Source organism: Taudactylus pleione, unplaced genomic scaffold (genome assembly GCF_031769625.1).
Source record: "Taudactylus pleione unplaced genomic scaffold, aTauple2 ptg000139l, whole genome shotgun sequence".
Classification (NCBI taxonomy): Eukaryota; Metazoa; Chordata; class Amphibia; order Anura; family Myobatrachidae; genus Taudactylus; species Taudactylus pleione.
The window spans coordinates 4,849,800-4,871,113 of record NW_028284541.1 but is presented as its reverse complement, the minus strand read 5'-3'; the positions used below and the strand labels follow the sequence as shown (position 1 = coordinate 4,871,113).

The 21,314-nt window shown below is 44.6% G+C and overlaps 1 protein-coding gene across 1 annotated transcript in view; it reads left to right on the top strand.

The window, feature by feature from the left end:
- CUNH14orf39 (chromosome unknown C14orf39 homolog) overlaps nt 1-21,314 on the top strand; it is a 213,958-nt gene that overhangs the window by 28,549 nt on the left and 164,095 nt on the right. The window lies entirely within an intron of this gene.

Sequence of the window (21,314 nt, the reverse complement as noted above, 5' to 3'; positions counted from 1 at the left end):
TATGATTGGCGCTTATCTGTCAGCAGCTGTAAGAGGAGAGTGTTAAACTCCTCAAAATATATCATATAAAACCACAACAGGATACAGCGCTTGTGGGATCTAATTAATTGCATATAAGGTTCTATGTCATAAACACATGGCTTGGTTGTACAAAGAAATGTATTAAAACATATAAAAAATGAATTAAATAATTACTATTAGATATGATCTAATTGCATAAATATACATCCAATAAAACCTTCAGATATACTTCAAATACGGATTGATGATATAGCAGCTTTTTGGGAATTCCCCCACAACAATTAGGAGTCAATGTGTCCAGAAACAGCAAGTATATAGGGTTAACGTTACCAAGGTGACATTAGGCAAGAGTTCCTCGCATGTAATGAGGTCCTTTGGCTTGGATATACCTTTAAAGTGTTCCAAATTCCTGGTCCGGGATGCTGTATTGGTATTCTCCAGATGTTCCGTTATAAGGGGGAGTCCTCTATAATCGGTTCGATTGACTCCTAAATTTTTGTGGGGGAATTCCCAAAAAGCTGCTATATCATCAATCCGTATTTAAAGTATATATGAAAGTTTTATTGGATGTATATTTATGCAATTAGATCATATCTAATATTTATTATTTAATTAATTTTTTATCTATTTTAATAAATTTCTTTGTATAACCAAGCCATGTGTTTATGACATAGAACGTTACATGCGAAAAACACTACACGTTTTTCTTGTGAAAGAAATTTTTTTTTTTTTTTTAACCAAAATGTGGAAAAAACAACCAATATGGCTGTATATTTGCAACATGGTAACTTTTATAATTGCATATTTTAAAACATGCTACCAACTTGGCTGCTGTTTCTTAAAGTGTTATTAACCAACATGGCTTAAATTTCTAATAAAACTTGTTGATAAAGCAACTTTTTATATCTGTCCCAATAGCTATATGGTAGGTCATACTGCGGATTGAATAGGCCAAGAAACACATGACGCAAGTACAAATTGTGGCACCGGCTTCCAATAATCTGTCCTTATGTTATGTGTTTAGTGACTGTGTCCAATCTGCGTCATCCCCACCGTATACCATAGAGTAGCTATTGGGAGAGATAAAACTCTGTAAATCTTTTATGAGAAAATAGATAAATTAAAATAAAATAAACTTTTTAAAAATTGAGGTGGCTCCTCGTCCACCTCCAGCATGGCTCTGTAGAGAGCCCTTGAGGATGTGGAGGGGTATCTGGGTTGGGGAGTAGGGTGGGATGGGGTTGGACCCATCAGTGTTGTGGGCTGGTAGGTGTCTGGGCGGTTAGAATGTGATGGGGAGGGACGAATCAACTGAAGTGGCTGGTTGGCTGGGGCAGAAGCTCGTCGGTAAGCCTTGTGGTGCTGGCCAGTTGTTTTGTTTTACCCCCTTTGACTGTGTCATATATGATCCTCTCGGCGTGGATCTGCTGATCCGGATCCATAGCACGGAAAGAACTAGCAATATGGGTGCCAAGATTGTCAAACATGTCTGGAGGTTTTTGGAGGGCCTGCTCCACTTGTTTCAATAGTCCTGATCACTGAGTTTGATAACTTTGGGCTATGCGCCGATATCTTCTCTTTGTAGGAGGCTGACTACATTTGGCCTCGCTTTCACTGATGGCAGTCATTGGGGGTTAAGGCTCAGGTCCAGGTTAGGTGTCCCAGACTGTTGGAGGTGAAAAAAAATAAGCGGAAATCTCACGTTTTAATGTTTTTATTTTTTTTAATTCTAGTTCCCGTCAACGGTGGAGCAATCTGTTGCTGAGGAATTCGATCGGCGGTGAAATTTCCCAAACTACGGTGAGCGTTCGATGGGAAGCATATTCACATAAACCCACCTGCCAATAGCGGATCTTATTACAATTACAAGGGGTTTTCTTTAGTGTTGTACTCATGGCGGTGGTGAACACCAACTATGAGTTCATCTTTGTGGAAGTCGGGAAAAATGGCCGTGCTTCGGATAAAAAAAACCCACTTCTATGAGAGGCTTACCTCATGTAGCCTGAAATTGACAACAAGAGTGGAAATGAAGCAGGCCTTAACTTTGTGTTTGTGGCTAACGTGGCATTTGCACTACACAAACACTTGATGAAGTCGTACGCGCAAAGGGGCCTGACCCGGGTCCCCCTACATACCTCACCTCAAATACTGGTCAGCGTATGTAGCACTATAAACCACCAGACACTGAGTCTGTGTAATTGATTTGTAGTGCCATTGTGCAGGTGTTTTCTGCATTGTATGTGACTTTAAGCTAGCGCTGTCTGTCTGTGTTTCTTTCTCATTCTGTCAGCCATATTACTCTACATTTTCTTTTTCTCTGAGCCCTTACAGTACAAGTGTTATCAGGGTGTGTATTATACCTCACATTTATACAATATATTACAATATCTGTGTGGTTTTGGCACTTACAGCGTACACTCTCTTCTCTACGTTATGTCTGGTAGTGATGATGATGTGCACAATTCTGCTCCCGGAGACATGGTGCAAGAGGGATTTTGTGTGAGGTGTTATAATCCTCCAGGCCCCTCTATGGTCTTAGCCACCTCGCAGAAGCCTCCTTGGGCGTGCTTTGCTCAGGCATTTTCGGCCATTGCAGGGCATTTGGCAGTACCTCCTGTGTTTTCCCCGATGGGGTTCCTTCAGAAGTCTGTTTTGCCCTCACAGGGCCTGCCTCAACAGGTCCTGCCTCAACAGGTCCTGCCTCAACAGGTCTCACCCATGCAGGTTCCATTTGTGCCTCCGTGGGTGGATACATTCTCTACTACAGTGCAGACCCTGGCGGTTACCTCTAATGCCCTCCAGGCTATGGCTGCATGGGGATAAACCCCTTAGACCGGCTAAAAGGCCTATGCCGTCATTTCAGTCTACACTATAGGATGACATGACATCTGATGACGGGGAGATTCTAGATGTCTCTCACTCCGAGCCCTCTCTGCGAGAGGCGGAGGCTAAGTCTAAGATCAATATTTCGACTGATACGTGCTATCCGTTCAGCCTTAGTCATAGAGGAGGACGAACCACCAGCTCCCCAGTCCAAACATGCCCTGTTCAAGGAAATACAGATTACTTCTGCGGTATTTCCTTTATCTGATCAGCTAGTAGAACACATGGAAGTGGCTTGGAAATCACCTGGAAAGCGTTACCAGCCTCAAAGACGCCTGGCTTATGCATATCCCTTTCCTGAGGAACATTGTACAAAATGGGAAACACCACTGGTGGTGGATTCTCATGTGACGCGCTTAATTAAAAGTGCTACTCTACCTATGCCGTCCATGTCTTCCTTAAAAGATTCTACGGATAGGAAGCTGGAGGTTTGTTAAAAATCAATGTATTCTCTTTCAGGGGCAGCTTCCAGGCCGTAATGGCTATCTCCCGGGTGGCCATGGCTATGGCTGGGCGGATTCCCTAGAGGAGTCCTTTTCTTCAGAGGCTACCCGAGATCAGGTAAATCTCATGGGCAACCTCTGTGATTCAGCTACCTATATTAATGAGGCTGCTTTGGATGTCAGCCTCTTAACCTCCAGGATTTCAGCTGCTGTGGTTTCAGCTCGCCGCTCCTTGTGGCTGCGTTCTTGGAGAGCGGACACAGACTCTTAAGAAAGAATTAGAGGGTTTGCCTTATAATGGTGAAATCTTGTTTGGTCCTGTACAAGATTGTGGATAAGTTGGTAGCTGCTAAGTTTGCGAGTCTGCCTTCGGCATCTACTTCATCCTTTCGGTCCTATCGACCCCAAGGTAAGCCTAGGGGTCAGCCCTTTCCTAGGCAGTCAGCCCCCAAAAAGACTGCCAAGCCCAAGAAGCAGGGTTGGAGTATGAGACGTCCGACGACAAGTCCTCAGCCTGACGGGACAGGCAAACCCTTGGGGGATCCCAGGGTGAGAGGCGACTTCTTCAGTTCGCCCAGTGCTGGTGTCAGACCACCACAGACACCTGGGTAAGAAAAGTGGGGTCTCATGGGTACGCCCTCTCCTTCCGCAGAAGACCTCCCCATCAGTTTTTCTGTGCAGGCCCTCTGTCAGACAGACAAGGCCTTACAAATTCAGAAGGCCATACAATCCTTGCTTCAAACAGGAGTCATAGTACGTGTTCCGTTACCTCAAGAGAGGAACCAGTTATTACTCCAATCTTTCTGGTTCAGAAACTGAACGGATCTTATCGGTCTATACTCAATCTCAAGTCCCTGAACAAAGGAGCTCATTCAGACCTGCTTGCAAAATGCGATCGCTCGTTGGCAAAAAGGGGCCGGATATTTAAATTAAGCGCTCGCACTGCGTCGCGTAAGGATGCCCTATATGTCTTAGCGAGCTACGGCAATGAGAGCTCGTTAGTGTATAAAAACGCCCCCTTGCCACTCGCAACACACTTCATCTCCGGGAATTGTAGGATTAATCCGTAACATCGAGAGCCATCGGAGATGCTCGCAGCCCTTGAGGTTGCCTTTCTCCGCCGCAAGTTCTGCGATCAGTGTGGGCTGAAATACATGCAGGTGACGTGTACAATGATGCTACTTTGCTAATTATGCACGCCTTTTAAACAGCGTTTTGGCGGCCTGACACGCCTGCGTTCGCAGCACCACTCCCCCTTTCACAAGCGCCTTCCCCTGTTACCACAAGTGCATAACGGTGGGTTTCGTTCTGATTGAAATTAAATAGTACACATGTGACCAATATGAGCGAGTACAAATGAACACACTTTATTTACAAGTAACAAACAAACAATAAACAAACAACATACAAAGTATACTGTATACTCAACTTTTGTCTATGTATTCAGATGACACCAGTAAACCATCATCTTCAGCATAAGATGTACTTCATCTTACCTTCTCTCTGGGGAGCCCATTGTTTCACAACGCCCAGATAATCAATATACATTGCAGGCACCTCTTCTGCAGAGTCTTCGGTCCATACACGAGCTAATGGGTCCTTTGTGTACCTCTGGTTTATATACCCTAGTCTGGGGTGTTGGCTTTCTGGATATTAAGCCCATATTAATTACATACAGTGCTAGGTATCAAGCACTCATTGGTCCAGCATAGCATTGACCAAACTTATCTCTCTTGCACATGCTCCGTAAGCAGTAAGATATTACCAGACAAAGACATACATTAATGACGTATCCTAATGTCTGGAGATGAACTCTATTTCAAGGCTCCTTTGTATAGAGTCTGGACATCACTGTTAATTACCCATAATGCTTAGCATTTCTACACAGCTTATGGTCATTCCAATGGAATGTAGCTAACTGATAAGAACATAGAAGCTATGAATGGCTCATTATATTTATAGTTGCAATAGAAATGACAGGTAGAGCTAGGCCTCAATTTATATCTTTGACCCCAAAAGGTCATTTGACCATTCTATGGAAAAACAGCAACTGTATTAAGACAATCTCATTCTAAACCTCAAAGAGGCCTAGCAAGGGTATATATGTGTTTGTTACTTATATGCCTATGTAGAAATTAACTATTTAACCCACTGATTACACCACACACAAACGGCACTATCTGTCACTCAAAGTAGCTACCTGATAGTGGCTTACGACCAACCAAAATCAGTTTGCAAATACTGGCTTGCGCAAGCGCACTGCGAATTATACGCATGCGCAGATGGGCGAAAATCGCTCACAGTGAGCGGTTCTGAATCGGGTCCAAATTCCTCAGGGTTCCTCGGTTCAGGATGGAAACCCTGCGCTCAGTTATACTGACTATGGAACATGGGGATTTTATGGTGTCGCTGGATATTCAGGATGCATACCTGCATATTCTGATTGCTTCATCTCACCAGTGTTTTCTCAGGTTTGCTGTACTGCAACAACATTTTCAGTTTCGGGCTCTGCCGTTTGGCCTCTCTACTGCACCTGTTTACCAAAGTTATGGCAGTAATAGCAGCCCATCTGCGGATGCAGGGTGTCCGCCTGTAGCCTTACCTGGGCGATTTTTTTTTTTTACTGTTGGCAGGGTCTCCAGAAGTACTTCACCACCATCTACAGCTTATGATTTCTGTGCTTCAGACTCACGGGTGGTTGATCAATTGGAGGAAGTCCTCCTTGACTCCATCCCAGAGGATGGTCCATCTGGGAGCTCTGTTGAATTCACAACAGCAAAGGATCTTTCTGACCGCAGAAAAGATCTCCACTTTGCAGATGCAAGTACGCAGATGCCTCCACAGTTGCCGAGTGTCAATCCTCTCAGCAATGCAGTTACTGGGATCCATGGTATTGACATGGTGGAATATGCCCAGTTTCATTCCCGGCCTCTGCAGATATTGATCCTCTCTAGGTGGTATGGATTACCCCATCAGATAAAAGCTCAAACGATGGCGCTCTCCTTGGTGGCTGCAGACGTGTCGCCTCACAAATGGGCGCCCCTATTGGATTCCGGATTGGGTCATTCTGACGACGGGCGCCAATCTCCAGGGTTCTTGTGCAGTGACGGGTCCACACTCGTTTCAAGGGCGGTGGACAGCAAAGGAATCTGCCCTACCAATCAACATATTGGAACTTCGGGCGGTCTTCAAGACCCTACAGCTAGCCAGAATACTTCACGGAAAGACCATGCAAGTTCAGTCAGACAACACCACGACTGTAGCTTACATCAATCATCAAAGTCAGGCGGCAATGACAGAGGTGTCTCGCACTCTGACGTGGGCGGAAGGTCATCTCCCAGCCATATCGGCAGTGTTCATTCCAGGAGTTCTCAATTGGGAAGCGGACTTCCTCAACCGTCACGACGTGCATCCACGGGAATGATCTCTTCACCAAGAGGTGTTTCAGCTCCTAGTAGAAAGGTGGGGCCTTCCGGACGTGGACCTCATGGCCACCCGACACAATCACAAACTGCCAGTGTACGGTTCCAGAACAAGAGATGCCGGGGCGATCTTGATAGACGCTCTGTCGGTACAGTGGACCTTCCAGTTTGCGTACCTGTTCCATCCAGTCTCCCTTCCCCGAGTAATTCAGAAGTTTAAACAAGGAGGCACTGTCCTGCTGGTGGCTCCAGCGTGGGCCAGACGTTGCCTCAATGTCCGGACCTGTTGTCTCAAGTTCCTTGTCTTTACCCGGACCTGGGTCGTCTGTCTGTCTTTGATGGCATGGCTCTTGAGACATCCCTCCTAAGGTCCAAAGGTTTTTCAGATCTTTCATGCTCAGAGCGCGTAAACCAGAATATGCCAGGATTTAACACAGGGTGTGGCATACCTACTTTCAATGTTGTCGTCCCAGGGGTTACGATCCCCCGGTGTTTTGGATATCCAGAGTTTTGGCTTTCCTGCATGCGGGTTTGAATCTCTGTCTGCACCTGGCCTCACTGAAGGTGCATGTCTCTGCTCTCTGCGTGGTTCCAACGTAGAATTGCTCTTCCGGATATCCGCACTTTCCTCCACTGCATCCTCCGGATTCAGCCTCCCTTTATCCCTCCTGTGGCTCCTTGGGATTTGGCTGCTGTCCTTAGGGCTCTCCATTTGAACCCCTGGACTCAGTGGATCTCAAATGACTTATGGCAAAGACTGTTTTTCTTCTGGCTATAGCTTCCACCAGAAGAGTGTATTGGACTTGTGGGCACTTTCCTGTTGCTACCCATTTTTTATATTTCACCAGGACAGGGGAATGCTTCGGACTCACCCTGGGTTCCTTCCTAAGGTGGTTTCTAGTTTCCACATTAATGAGGAGATTATAGTACCGGCCTTTAATTCTCCAGACCTCTTGGCAGGTGAGGCCTCATTGGATGTGGTACGGACCCTACGGATTTATGTGGACCGTACCCGTTCTCTTCGGAATTCAGACTCCTTGTTTGTCCTATATATGGACTTCACAAGAAGGGTTGGCCAGCCAATAAACAAACATTGGCTAGATGGCTTCGTATGATGATCTCTGAGGCTTAAACTCAGGAGGGCCTTCCTGTACCGCCTTCTGTGACTGCTCATTCTACTCGGTCTGTGGGTCCCTCGTGGGCAGCTCGTCGTGGCGCCTCGGCTGTTCAGCTTTGTAAGTCGGCCACGTGGTCTTCTGTCCAGACCTTTTTGAGGTATTATGCATTCGATACCTTTGCCTATCAGGATGCCTGCTTCGGGCGACGGATTCTCCTTTCAGCTCAGGAGCGTCCCCACCCTTAAATGGACTGCTTTGGGACATCCCAAGATATCCCTGTGGAGCCTATGGACCATGAAGAAGAAAATGAGAGATATGGTAAGAACTTACCTTTATCTCTCTTTCTTCGAAGTCCATAGGTCCTCAGGGCACCCACCCTAATGCATCTGTGCTTCAGATGGGCTTCACTCTGGTCACCAGTTTTTCCGTCTTCTATGTGAGAATGTGATTCTTGAGTGTTCCAGACTTTCTTCTCTCTCTCTTATCCTGCTCTGGCCTTTGGCTTGCTACGAACTGAGGTGCATCGGGGGCGGGGTATAGAGGTAGACCCAGTGCAACCCGGGAGAAAATTTTTAACTGCGTGGTGCCCGAAAAATTTGAACTGCATGGTGCTCCGGACCCAAGCAAGGCCCTGCTGCTTCAAAAGGCCATTTTGTCCTTACTGCTCTCAGGAGTAATAATTCCGGTCCCCTCCTCACAGCGAGGGAGGGGCTATTATTCTACCTTTTTCTTGGTTCAGAAGCCCAACGGTTCTCATCGGCCTATCCCCAACCTCAAGTCTCTGAACAGGTTTATCAGGGTGCCCAGGTTTCTATGGAAACCCTCCGCTCTATTATCCTGGCTATGGAGCCTGGGGACTTTATGGTGTCTCTGGACATTCAGAACGCTTTACTACATGTACCTATGGCACCTAGTCAGCAATATCTCCGGTTTGCTATACTACAGCAACATTACCAATTTCAGGCTCTGCATTTTGGCCTTTCAACGGCTCCTCGGGTCTTTACCAAGATTATGGCAGCTATGGCCGCTTATCTTCGTTTTCAAGAGATCAGACTGCTCCCATACTTAGACGATCTTTTGGGGTTGGCCAGCTCCCCAGAAATTGTTCACCACCATCTACAGGTAACCATTGCCTTTCTACAAACGCACGGTTGGCTGATCAAATGGAAAAAGTCTTCTTTGACACCACCTCAATGAATGGTAGGAGCTCTCCTGGACTCTCAGGTTCAGAGAATCTTCCTAACAGCAGACAAAATCTCAGTATTACAACACTGAGTGCGCAGACAACTACAGTCACCGAGTGTCAATTCACTTTGCAATGCAAACCCTGGGATCCATGGTGTCCACCTTCGACATGGTGGAGTTCACTCCATTTCACTCCAGGCCCCTACAACACTCGATCGTCTCTAGGTGGAACGGGCTGCCCCATCTGCTCAGATCCCAGACCATGGGCCTCTCCCCGGAGGTTCACCTGTCCCTAGCCTGGTGGCTACAGACGTCCCACTTAGACAAGGGATGCCCCTTTTGGATCCCAGACTGGGCACTCCACAGCGGACGCTAGCTCCACAGGTGGGGCTCAGTGACCGACCAGCACTCCTTCCAAGGCCCCTGCACATCCCCATTGTCTCCCTGTGGAGCCCTATTGACCCTGAAGAAGAAAGCGAGTTATAGTAAAACTTACCCTTGTTAACTCTCTTCGAAGTCCATAGGGTCCACAGGGCACCCGCCCTGATGCACCTGGCTTTTATGGGTTTCTTCACTTGGTCACTTGTTTCCTTATCTGAGTGAGAGTGTGATTCTTCAGTGTACCAGTCTTTATTCTCTCCTATCCTGCTCCTGCCTTGGGCTTGTTAACAAAACTTTGTTGCCCTCTTGCTGTGGGCGGGGGTATAGGGGGAAGGACCGGAGCATCCTGGGATTGAAAAGCTTTGCTGTTGGTGTCCTGTCCTCCCAAGTCCCACCTACACCCCATTGTCTCCCCTGTGGACCCTATGGACTTCGAAGAACGAGAGTTAACAATGGTAAGTTTTACCATCTCTCCTTTTCTCTTGCACTAGTCATATCTGTAGGAAAAGTGAAAAATAACTGTTTTAATACACAATTATTATTATTTTTTTAACTGTTAATGTTTTTCCTGTTAGATTTTTAAAAAAATGTTTGTTTATTGGTTGTTTTTTTAAATACATTAAAAAACTATTTTTTGTGTTTTAAATTTGACATTGTATTTTAATACCAAATTTAACATCAACATTGGTGGGCTTTTTAATAAAATAATTTGGTGGAAAACTACACTGACATAACATTGATGGGGCAGTGGCGAAATAATAACATTGGTGGGGCAGTGGGTTTAACTACATTGGTGGGGCAGTGGGTTTAATTACATTGGTGTGGCAGTGGAATACATTGCCGCCATACTGGGTATACTCACTATAAACAACTGGCAAATTCTCCACAGACGACACACGCTGAGGATAAGTGACAACATATTGTCGATCGCATCACTCATCGTGCACACACACGAAACGATGAGTGCCAAATCGTGAAAGATAGATATCTTTCTGCAGGTTCCATTGATCAGCGACCATGGGAGCGCGCATAGGTATCATGTCCACACGGCACTTTTTAAACTGTCATTCCAATCGGTCGAAAACAGCCAAATTGTTTTAAAAAATTGCACCGTGTGTGGGGGCCTTAACAGAGTTGAAAGGTTTTAAATTTAATATAATATAGTGGTAGTATAGGTAATTGTTGTATTTATTAGTATAATAAACATTCAAAATATTCTATGCAATGGTTTATATGTGCAATAAGTTTGGCTATCACATGAAAGATATCCATTAAGCAACTGTGGATTGTAGTTCTAGAGAACTTTTGAAGATTTAGGGCTGTATTCAATTAGGTGCGAAATTGGCCGATTTTGCTGGCGATATTGGCTAATTTACGCAAGTGCGCTCCCGTTTTCGCCAAAAACAGGCGAAAATGGATAGGAGCTATGAAAAAACAGAATAGTTGAAAAAGTCAGGATATGCAGGAAATTGCATCTGTACCCCAAAAAATGGCTGACTTACATCGGAAATTGATTTAGAATTGTATTATTGGCCGTAATAAAAGTATTTAGGGAACTTAAATTGCGTTGGTCGGCGATAATTTGCGTATATGGAAAAAAAAAATGAAATTATATAAAGCTTTTTTTTTTCCAGGAAATTACTGTTGCACGTAAATTGGAGGTATGTTAAAATAGGTGCAAGTATATTTTCGTGTCGTAAAAGCGCACTTTTAAAAACTGTTAAAAACTTGGCTGCTGCAACCACGTGCAATGTTTAAAACACTTGACGCATTTATATAGCCCCTGGAAATACCAGACCCAATACATTAAACCCATTTTTATAGATTTTTTTTTTTTCTAATCTTCTTTATTTTTTTCACCCAAAATTTGACCGGTCGTTTTTTCCGCAAATTAAAAAAAACTTTTGGGGTAATTTATCATTAAGGGCGGGGGAAGGGGGTGTCCAAAGGGTTCTGAAAGAAATTCCAAATTTTTAGACAAAAATAGGGATTTTGCTATTTTTTTTTTTTTTCCCTAAAGGAAGTGAATCCGGTCGACAAAAGGATAGCAGTGCCCACAGACTGTATCCAGGCAATCCAGATATACCTGCTTTGTCACATTGTGTGGACCTGTACCATTTTCAGGACTTAGGGGTCTATGTACTAAGCAGTGATAAGTGACAGAGTGAAAAGTTATAAATCTGTGATAAGTGCCAGCCAATTAGCTCCCAACTGTAATTTTTCAAACACAGCCTGTGAGATGACAGTTGGAAGCTGATTGGCTGGCACTTATCACAGACTTATCACTTTTCACTCTGTCACATATCACTGCTTAGTACATAGACCCCTTAGTCTTACCAAGCTCCATTAGCGTGCATCCATTACCAAGTGGCTATCACCGGCTGTAACCAGAGGCAAGTGATCCCCACGAGGAGGATCCGGTGAGAGGAGTGCCGTTATACCGCACAAGCCGCTGTAAACATACACCCTGTGGTTCCCCAGACTCAGGATGAGAGCCATACAGCAGAGACACACTGCCGCCATCTTCCACAAGTTATACAGGGAGGCAGACACTAATATTGAGTGAAAGCATTTCCTCTGGATCCAGTGCACTTAAGCTAAAAGAATCTCAGTTTGTGCTTTTTCAACTTGCCGGGGAGCATTGCACACTATGTGTATGCAACTAAACTATACAGGAGACTGTGATCAATTGTAATTCATTATTGAGGATTTATACTCAAAAGTTACCTTATTTCACATTGTTTTATACAAGGACCAATTGAAGTCCAAGGGACACTATTTTATACATGTATGTTTTACTATGTGGTAGATTTTTTAGATCTCGTGTGTCAAAATTGCTAACTTTGAATATGTATATTAATTTTTTTATATTTTACTAAGAAAAGCCTTGTCTAAATATTTTGTTTCAAAGTCGAGTGGTTATTATATTGTAGTCATTTTTAATAAGCTTCACTCTGTAAAGCATCCTGAGACCATTCATGTGTGGGGTTGTTTCTCAGCCAAGGGAGTGGGCTCACTCACAATTATGCCTAAGAACACAGCCATGAATAAAGAATGGTACCAAAACATCCTCCAAGAGCAACTTCTCCCAACCATCCAAGAACAGTTTAGTAATGAACAATGGCCCTCATTCAGACCCACTCGCAAGCGGGCGCACGTACGTTAGGCGTACGTACAAAAATATTTAAATTCAATGGCTCGCTCGTATTTTCGTTCGCATCTAAAATTCCTCCCTAAACTCTGACGACCCCTCCTCTAACTAACGAGCGTACGAAATAGCGAGCGTACATCCCCGAAATGGCTTGAAAGGAACGCACGCACAAGTATAAACAGGAAGTGGCCTTGTCAGATGTCGATTACCTGCTCCTTTATTCTGCCTACCTCCATCAATCGTATCATGCCAATCAATGTATCAATTAGCTTAATTGTTTGTTTTTTTTCAACACAATGCAAGAAACTTTACTCTTGTCCGTGTTTGTGTTTACCCGCAGAATACGTACGGATGAAACATTCGCTTTTATTGTTCAAAAAACATGTGAACCACAATTAAACAATTGTACTATTGCTGTGGATCCCCGCATATTTCCCTGGGTTCATTTCTTTATTTAAATTTGCTTACGCATGTCACTGCATCAAGCCTATCATAACTCTCCAGAGATTTCTGGCCCTGTCGAACACATGACTCATACACTAACCAATAAAATTGCTCCTGTTAATTTCCAAAATACATTAGCCAATCAGAAAATTTTTACACACTTTATCAAAAAAGATTTTTTATAAGAAAAACACCATTGCCATCATGAGAGCCTCCGCATTCACCAGGCGCGAGCTGCTGGTGCTTACGGAGGTCATGGATCGCCGGATCACCAGCCAACCTCAACCCATGACCAACCGGCAGAAGCGCTCCGCGTATGCGGAGGCACGGTCCCGCCTGCGGTCCTTCGGCTCACGCCGCAACATCGGGCAGCTGGAGCGCAGGTGGTCCGACCTGCAACGGCGAACGCCCCGCTTGCTGGCATGCTTTCGCATGGAGATCCTGGAAAGTAAGTGTTATGTATTGTGGTTTTAATGTTTGTGTTTGTGGGTCAAACTGCGTGTGCATGTTTTCCTGTCTGTCCTATTTATTATTTCTACTCATCTGCGTGTGCATGTTTTCCCTCTATTTCTGATTTATTCAGTCTACTGCTATTTGGCTTATTTGTTGGTTTTTTTTTTTTTTTTAGTTTTGTTGCCCGGATTTGTCCATAAACTAACCGCAATTTCTTTGTCATATTTTAGGGGGACAGCCAAGACTCCGCTGTCACCGTCCGTCCAGACGGCGTTCCCGGCCACTATCCTCAACCCCCAGCCAACACTCCACCCCAAATCTTTCCCCTATTCCCCACTCCTCCCCATCCTTCCCAGACCCTCTCCCGGAAATGTCGGGCCTCCTTCCCCTCCGTCCCACTTCCCCCTCTCATCCACCCACCCCTCTTCCAATTACCCCCTCCCCGGAGTCCATCATAACTCCTCCCCATTCTTTGGGGAATGACGGATCCTCCGAGGAGGATCATGGAGGTATTTCCGGAGCTCCCGTTTTGGCTCCCGGTATGTTTTTTTTTTGTTTTTTTTTAAAGCACAAACTGTTTGTATGTAATCATGTGTCGTGCCTTTCTTCGTGTTTTTGTGGCTTGACTTTTGGTGATTTTGAAGGTTTGCCTTTACCTCTTCCTGGTGATTTCAACATACACATATCATACCTGTGGGAATTTGTACCTAGGCCTTGTATTTTTGCCAGTCCCCCCTTTTTTTTGTTTTGTTTGGGTTTAGGAGTGATTTGGTTGTGTTTTTTTTTTTTAATGTGGATTCCCTATTGTATTAACCCACACACTTTTCTCACCCACAGAGGAACAGAGGCGTCGGCAAGAGGTGGCGGATTGTGTGGGGCAGATGCGCCAACATGTCATCGGCATTCTGGTGGCCCTCGACCGGCTGTCTGGCCTCCTTCGGCAGTAGTTTTTTTATTTTTGATATATTTTAAAAATAAATTTATTAAGACAAATATACGTTGTGGCTCATTTTTAAAATCCAAAACCAAGATAGTTTAGCATGACATAAGTAGACTGTTCCTGCAAGGATTTCCCTTTTTTAAAAGTTAGATTGTGTTTTGTCTTTGTATGTCAAACAGACACAAGAAACACATAACAGTAACAATGTCATTTCCCTTTTTGGGTGTAGTGTCAATTACATATTTCTACATTTTACAGGTTCCTAGTTGGTGCGCAAGCTGCTTAGGCCAATCTTACAAATCCCAAGGTTGGGCCAGGCTTCCTTTTGGTGTGGGTTGGGAAGCTGAAAACATATTTCAGTTTAGCTCAACTGGCGTCAGTACTGGTTTACCCCTTAGTCAAATGTAACTTGTGTTAACCTGGTTACACTTGCTGTTAACGTCCCAAAAAAGGAAGACCATTTCACTCTCCAAACATTTATTCACAACATAACAGAGAAAACAAAGTGGTCACTCCCAAAAAAAGAACACAGTGATAAATTCAAATACAACACATACCAAGAAATAATTAAATAAAAACAAAAAATCAAGAACTGGTTGACGAAGGACCATGCCAACATGATTCCACAAACATGGCGTTGCGATATGGGTTCCAGAATATATGCCCAAAAGGACCAGATCCAGGTTTGGTAAGGGTAACAGGAAGTAGTGAGCGTTGGAGTGCCAAAGATTATGTGAACAAACAGAAGGTGAGAAAAAAAAAAAAAAATTAGATGTTCGCAAACAAACACAAACACATTAGGTATAAACACTGTAGTTTTGTTCAAACTTACCTAAAAAATCTGGCCACCACATCATCGCGTATGGCCCCCCCACATACTGACCTTCGACCAACCTCGGGGGGGCCATCCTCAGGTAAGGCATCCTCTGGCTGCATTGGGACACCACTCCTTATGGCAATGTTGTGAAATATCCCACACAGGACCACAATTTTAGACACCATATCCGGCACATACATGAGCTCGCCACCAGAGCGGTGGAGGCATCTGAATCGGCCTTTTAAAAGGCCGATACAGCGCTCCACCACTTGCCTGGTGGCTGTAAGTGCGGAATTATACGCACTTTGTGGCCCTGGTGTGGGAGCCAAATAAGGAGTGAGCAGCCAGGACATGCAAGGGTATCCACTGTCTCCTGTGAACAAAAATAGACCACATCAGGAACACTGTGTATCAAGCTTAACATTGTTATGTACTAAAGGTCTCCACTTACCCAGAAGCCACGCATCACCAGCTTGTAGGTTGGTTAATTTCTGCCATATCCCTGATTGCCGGATGACGAAGGAGTCATGAGCACTTCCGGGTAATTTAGCATTCACGGACAGGATCTGGAGGGAGGCATCACATACCACCATTACATTCAGGGAGTGATAGTGTTTACGGTTTCTAAATATTGCCTCCAGCCGTGCTGGAGGCTGAAATGGTATGTGAGTACCATCCACAACCCCTATGATGTGTGGGAAGCCAGCTATTTGGTAAAAATTGGCCTTGGCCACACTAAGGGCACCCATATCCAAAGGCATTTTAATAAAATGATGGAGGTGCTTGAAAAGTGCCTCCATCACTGCCCTCAGGATCCGGGAAAAGGAGGATTGGGAGATGCCCGCCACTATTCCCACCGTTGTTTGAAACGATCCTGAGGCACAGAAATGTAACACCGCCATAAATTGCGTCAGTGGTGGTATTGCTGTTGGACTGTCAATTTGCCGCTCAAGATCACTTTCTATTAATGAGAGAGTGTCTATGATGATTTTGGGAGGTAGACGGTAGCGTCTTAAAACCTCATCATCGGGCATTCCAAAAAGGGTGACACGTGTTCGAAATATCTGGGGCCTTGCATGCCTACGATGCCTACGCCTGGGACGAGTTTGAGGTTGGTCGTCTTCCGGGAGCAGGGCCAGAACAATTCGCCCCAGATCTACCTGAAATTCAAAGTTTACAATGTAAGGCTTTTGAGCCACCCCAAAAGTAACATAAAACAACTTAGCTTTCTGATACCATCCATAGCTGCTTACATGCCGGGGTATTGTCATGATACGTATAAACTGTAAAAAAGCCAAAAATGAGACATCAAAAATTTAGAGGGTGAATTTTTGTTTGTCAAATTGTTGCAAGCCAACACATAAAATAGGCGAAACACACATTTGGCCATCGATGAAAACGACATTGCACACCGTACGTCAAATAGGGTTCAAATGGACCCCAAAAATGGAAAAGGGAAAAGCAAAACTGGTTTACATGATGAATAAGCCTCGAAAAATGCGTTAATTAGTTCGCAAATGCAAGTCACTACACCAACAGTCAAAAATGCGTTAATTAGTTCGCAAATGCAAGTCACTACACCAACAGTCAAAAATGCGTTAATTAGTTCGCAAATGCAAGTCACTACACCAACAGTCAAACATGCGTTAATTAGTTCGCAAATGCAAGAAAAAAAATGGACTTACCCAACTCGAATATATAAGATTTCCAAAAAAAAGGTCTTTGGGTCCGAAAGCCAAAACAAACTAAAAAAAATGAAATTAGTGTTAAAAAAAAAATAGCTAACCAAAAAACAGAAGTAGACACCAATTGGCCACAAATTTGACTGCACAAAACTTACCAAATCAGGAAAGGATGGGGAAAAAAGCAAAAAAATGCGAACGGAAAACCAAAACAACTGTAGCAAAACCAAACAAAAAACCAACTCTGCCAAATCCTCCAACCGCAAACAACCAAATCCAACCAACTTAACGCCAACAATCCAACAACCCAACCTCGACTCCACACACACCAAGCCATAAATAGTGTTTATTTTCCCGCACAAATTAAGGATGAATCATAGGGACGCACAATCAATGATGCGGCCGCAAACAAAGGACGCATGTATAAATACGTCACGAAATCACATTGAATTTCTGGTTGATTTCATTCTGGAAGCAGAGACATGGCTTCAGACCAGGGAAACAATGGCCAAAAATCCGGCGGTAAGGCCTTCATGCATTTTGTCTCAATGATTATTTTAAAACAAATATATTGGGCAAGTTGTGAAGTGGCTAAATCTGCATATTTACCCAAATAGGTGAGGAGGATGACATGGAAGAGACTGCTGGCCCCAGTCAACCCGCCAAAGCTGCCAAAAAAAAAAGGCAGCCACATTTCACAAGCAAGGAGATGGAGGTTTTGATCCAGAAGTGCGTTGACATCCTGCCCCAGGCAGCCAGGAATATGAGCCAAAGCCAGAAGTGGAGAATGTGGGAGGAGGTCGCCGTTGCTGTCAATAGGGTGGGTGATTATGTCCGTCTAGCCCGGGATGTCAAACGGCGGTAAGTAAACACTTTCCCATCCTATAAACCCCATTGTAAAAAAAAGGATAATGGTTCCAATTTCATTCCACAGATGGGCAGACTTCAAATATCGTCTCAAGCAAAAACTTGCCGACAGGGCTAGGCATGCAAGGGGGACAGGTGGGGGTCCCACCCCTGTGTCATTGGAGTTGACAGACTTAGAAGAGCTGGCACAGGGGTGTGTGCAGGCTGTGGAGGTGTTTGGCGTGTCCAACATGGATACGGACATGCCAGACTTTGCGGCTCCTCATGTTGGCCAAGGTAAGTCTTGTGATGTCACCAACTCTGAAATGCTATTGTGCCAATATGTAGATTCTAATGTGAGTCTTTTCGCAATTTTCCTAACAGAGACAGAGGCGGATGAGTCTGCTCCAGAGGGGAGCCTTGGCCGCAGAATTTCTGCTGGCTCTGCAGGGGAGGAACCAGTACATCCGGCTGAGGACCCTGCAGAAGCCAGTCCAGGGCGTGCCCCCTCGCAGGCAGTGGGCCTCCTCACAGAACTCAATTTTAAATCGGATTGCCATACGGAGATTCTGCAGAGGATGGACGCCAGTCTGATACGGGTGGCTGAGGCCCTGGAGCAAAATGCTGCGGCCAACGTGACCATTGCTCAGGCCCTGGCGGAAAATACCAGGGCCAACATCCGCATCGCCGATGCCCTGGAGCAGCTCGTTCGCCAGCACATGGTGGAGCCGACCTCCCTTCCTGCCGGAACATCCGGATCCTCCACCTCTGGCACAACATCAGCCAATCCTCCAAATGTGCCTAGCCCTGTGCCTAGTCCAGAGGCCACAACATCTGCCTCTGGACAGGCCAGCCCGATGGCATCCCGGACCCGGTCTGGCGCCCACCCTCACCCAGCCAAACGGGCGAGAAAACGGTGACAGCAATGGCGACTTTTCCCACACTCCTTCTGTGCTTGGCTCATATTCCTTTCTGGTCAAAACTTCCCTCTCCTTTCTTGTGAAATGTTTTTGCATTTGGTATTTACGTTTATGTTAGCAGTTATGGCTTTTTTTTTTTTTTTAACAAATATCTTTGCCACAAAAAAAAGGCAACAAAATATTAGGCCAATTTGTTTGTGTTTAAACAATAAATTTAAAACAAAAAACTGACATTGTATTGTGACATTATTGTACAAATGGGTTACATTTAATCCTGGCCCTAAAGGCAAAAACTGACCCTCTTAAAAAAAAAAAAAGGCCTCTTTAAGGAACGTTTAAAAAATCACATAGTGATGCAAATTCCACAGTAAACCCAAAAAAAGGGGAGCTAATTAAAACATGATGACATTATTGTTACAATAGGCCATAACCACCAAATTGTGGCCAAAATAAAACCCCAAAAATGTACGCTAATTGATTGTGTAATCATGACATTAGCAGCTCTGATTTCCACCTGCGTACGCTTTTGTGCTATCCCAATAAACTGCTTTCCAAACACATACCAAGCCGGTTTTCAATCCAACACTAATTACTTTACTGACCAGCCGCGATTAATCGCAGCACCATCGTTGAGTCCCGGGACGGAGGAGAAGGCCATCGCCAATGTGGTCGAGTAATCCTGACCCTAAGCTGTGCGAGCATTTTGAAGGGAAAGCGGATGTTCCAGTGACGTATGAGACGGTCCGAACACATTTGACGTTCGCATCTGCTAATGTATGTACGCCCCAAAAACGCCTCGCCACGCCTGCGTTTTTTCATCTCCACCCCTGTCAACACCCAAAAACGCCCTGTTCTGTCAATCTGTCAATCACATTTGACATGTCACTTCCTGTACGCTATTTTAGGAAAGAGAGAAAAAAAACTCGCAATCTGCCGTACGCACATGCGCAGCGTACTGTTGGTAACGTGCGGCTCTGAATGAGGGCCAATGCCTTTTCCAGCATGATGAAGAACCTTGCCATAAGGCAAAAGTGATAACTAAGTGGCTCGGGAAACAAAACATCTAAATTTTGGGTCCATGGCCAGCAAACTCCCCAGACCTTAATCCCATTGAGAACTTGCAGTCATTTCTCAAGAGGCGGGTGGACAAACAAAAAACCCATACATTCTGACAAACTCCAAGCATTGACTAGGCAAGAATGGGCGGCCATCAGTCAGTATGTGGCCCAGAAGTTGATTGACAGCATGCCAGGACGAATTGCAAAGGTCTTGAAAAAGAAGGGTCAACACTGCAAATATTGACTCTTTGCAAACACTTAATGTAATTGTCAATAAAAACCTTTGACACGTATGAAATGCTTGTAATTTTACTTCAGTATACCATAGTAACATCTGACAAAAAGGTCTAAAAACAGTGAAGCAACACACTTTGTGAAAACCAATACTTGTGTCATTCTCAAAATTTTTGGCCACGGCTGTACAGTGGGTTTACATATTCCCTTCGATACGACTTTATTGGAATGGGAAGAAAGAGGGGCAGTGGGGATTGGGGACATATCCCTGAGTAGAAAGATAACTACCAGTAGTTGAGTACAGAGAAGGGGGTAGGGGGAAGCATCACCCTGAGTACAAAGAGTAATATCTATAACAATACTAGTAGAGTACAGAGAAGGGGGCTGTGGTGGATAGCCCATATCAGAAGTCACAGTAAGGCCAACCAAGGGCAGGAAGTGTGCACAAAGCAATAACTAGAGGAAACATGAGAAATCCCCTGAGGATCTTGTATAACCATGGAACATTTCCTGAATTTAAATCAAATGCAGTTTAATTAGGTGACTTACCTCAGGCACCACAGATAGTTGAGTGCCGTGGACTAAACATATTGTTTATATTAACATTTTATGGTCACATTTCTGTTGTACCCCATTTTCCCTTATTAAGCCACTTATTGTCAGTTAAGTCCCCTGGTGCCCATTAATTGACTTGCTTTGGGGAGGTTCTGTCTCTGTAAACCAATGAGCTAGCAGTCCTCAACCGATGAAAAAAAAAGCATAGTTTTGTGTATAAAATATGTGACAATGGCAAAGGATGTAGAGTAGTTCCCTTGATTTTGTGAGTCAGTGTAGTGACTGGCCAGAAGGGAAGACTTTGACGGAGTTGGCTGGCTTAACAACTTAAATTAATGTCAATATCTTGGAACCAAAATAACAGTACTTGACATTAATCATATACATCAGGTGATCATAGGATACTTTCAGTCAGTGTATCATAATGCTATACTTAACAGGGATGTAGTTATGGGTTGTGGCCGCCGGTCTGAATACAGACATCCGAATCCCGACAAGGGATTTAAGATAGGCGTTGAAATACCGGCGCCTATCTTAATCCCGACGCCGGACCGAACGAGGTAAGTCCGGGCATCCTTAGCATTAGCCGGCGGGGGGGGAGGGTTTTAGCTTTAGGGAGCATAGCAGGGTTAGTGTTTTTTGAGGGAAGTTAGGGTTAGGCACCCCTTGGAGGGAGAGTTAGGGTTAGGCACTAGTTAGGGTTAGGGGGGGAGGAGTTAGGGATAGAGTACTTGCCTGCCCTGTCTGGATCTTCTCCCTTT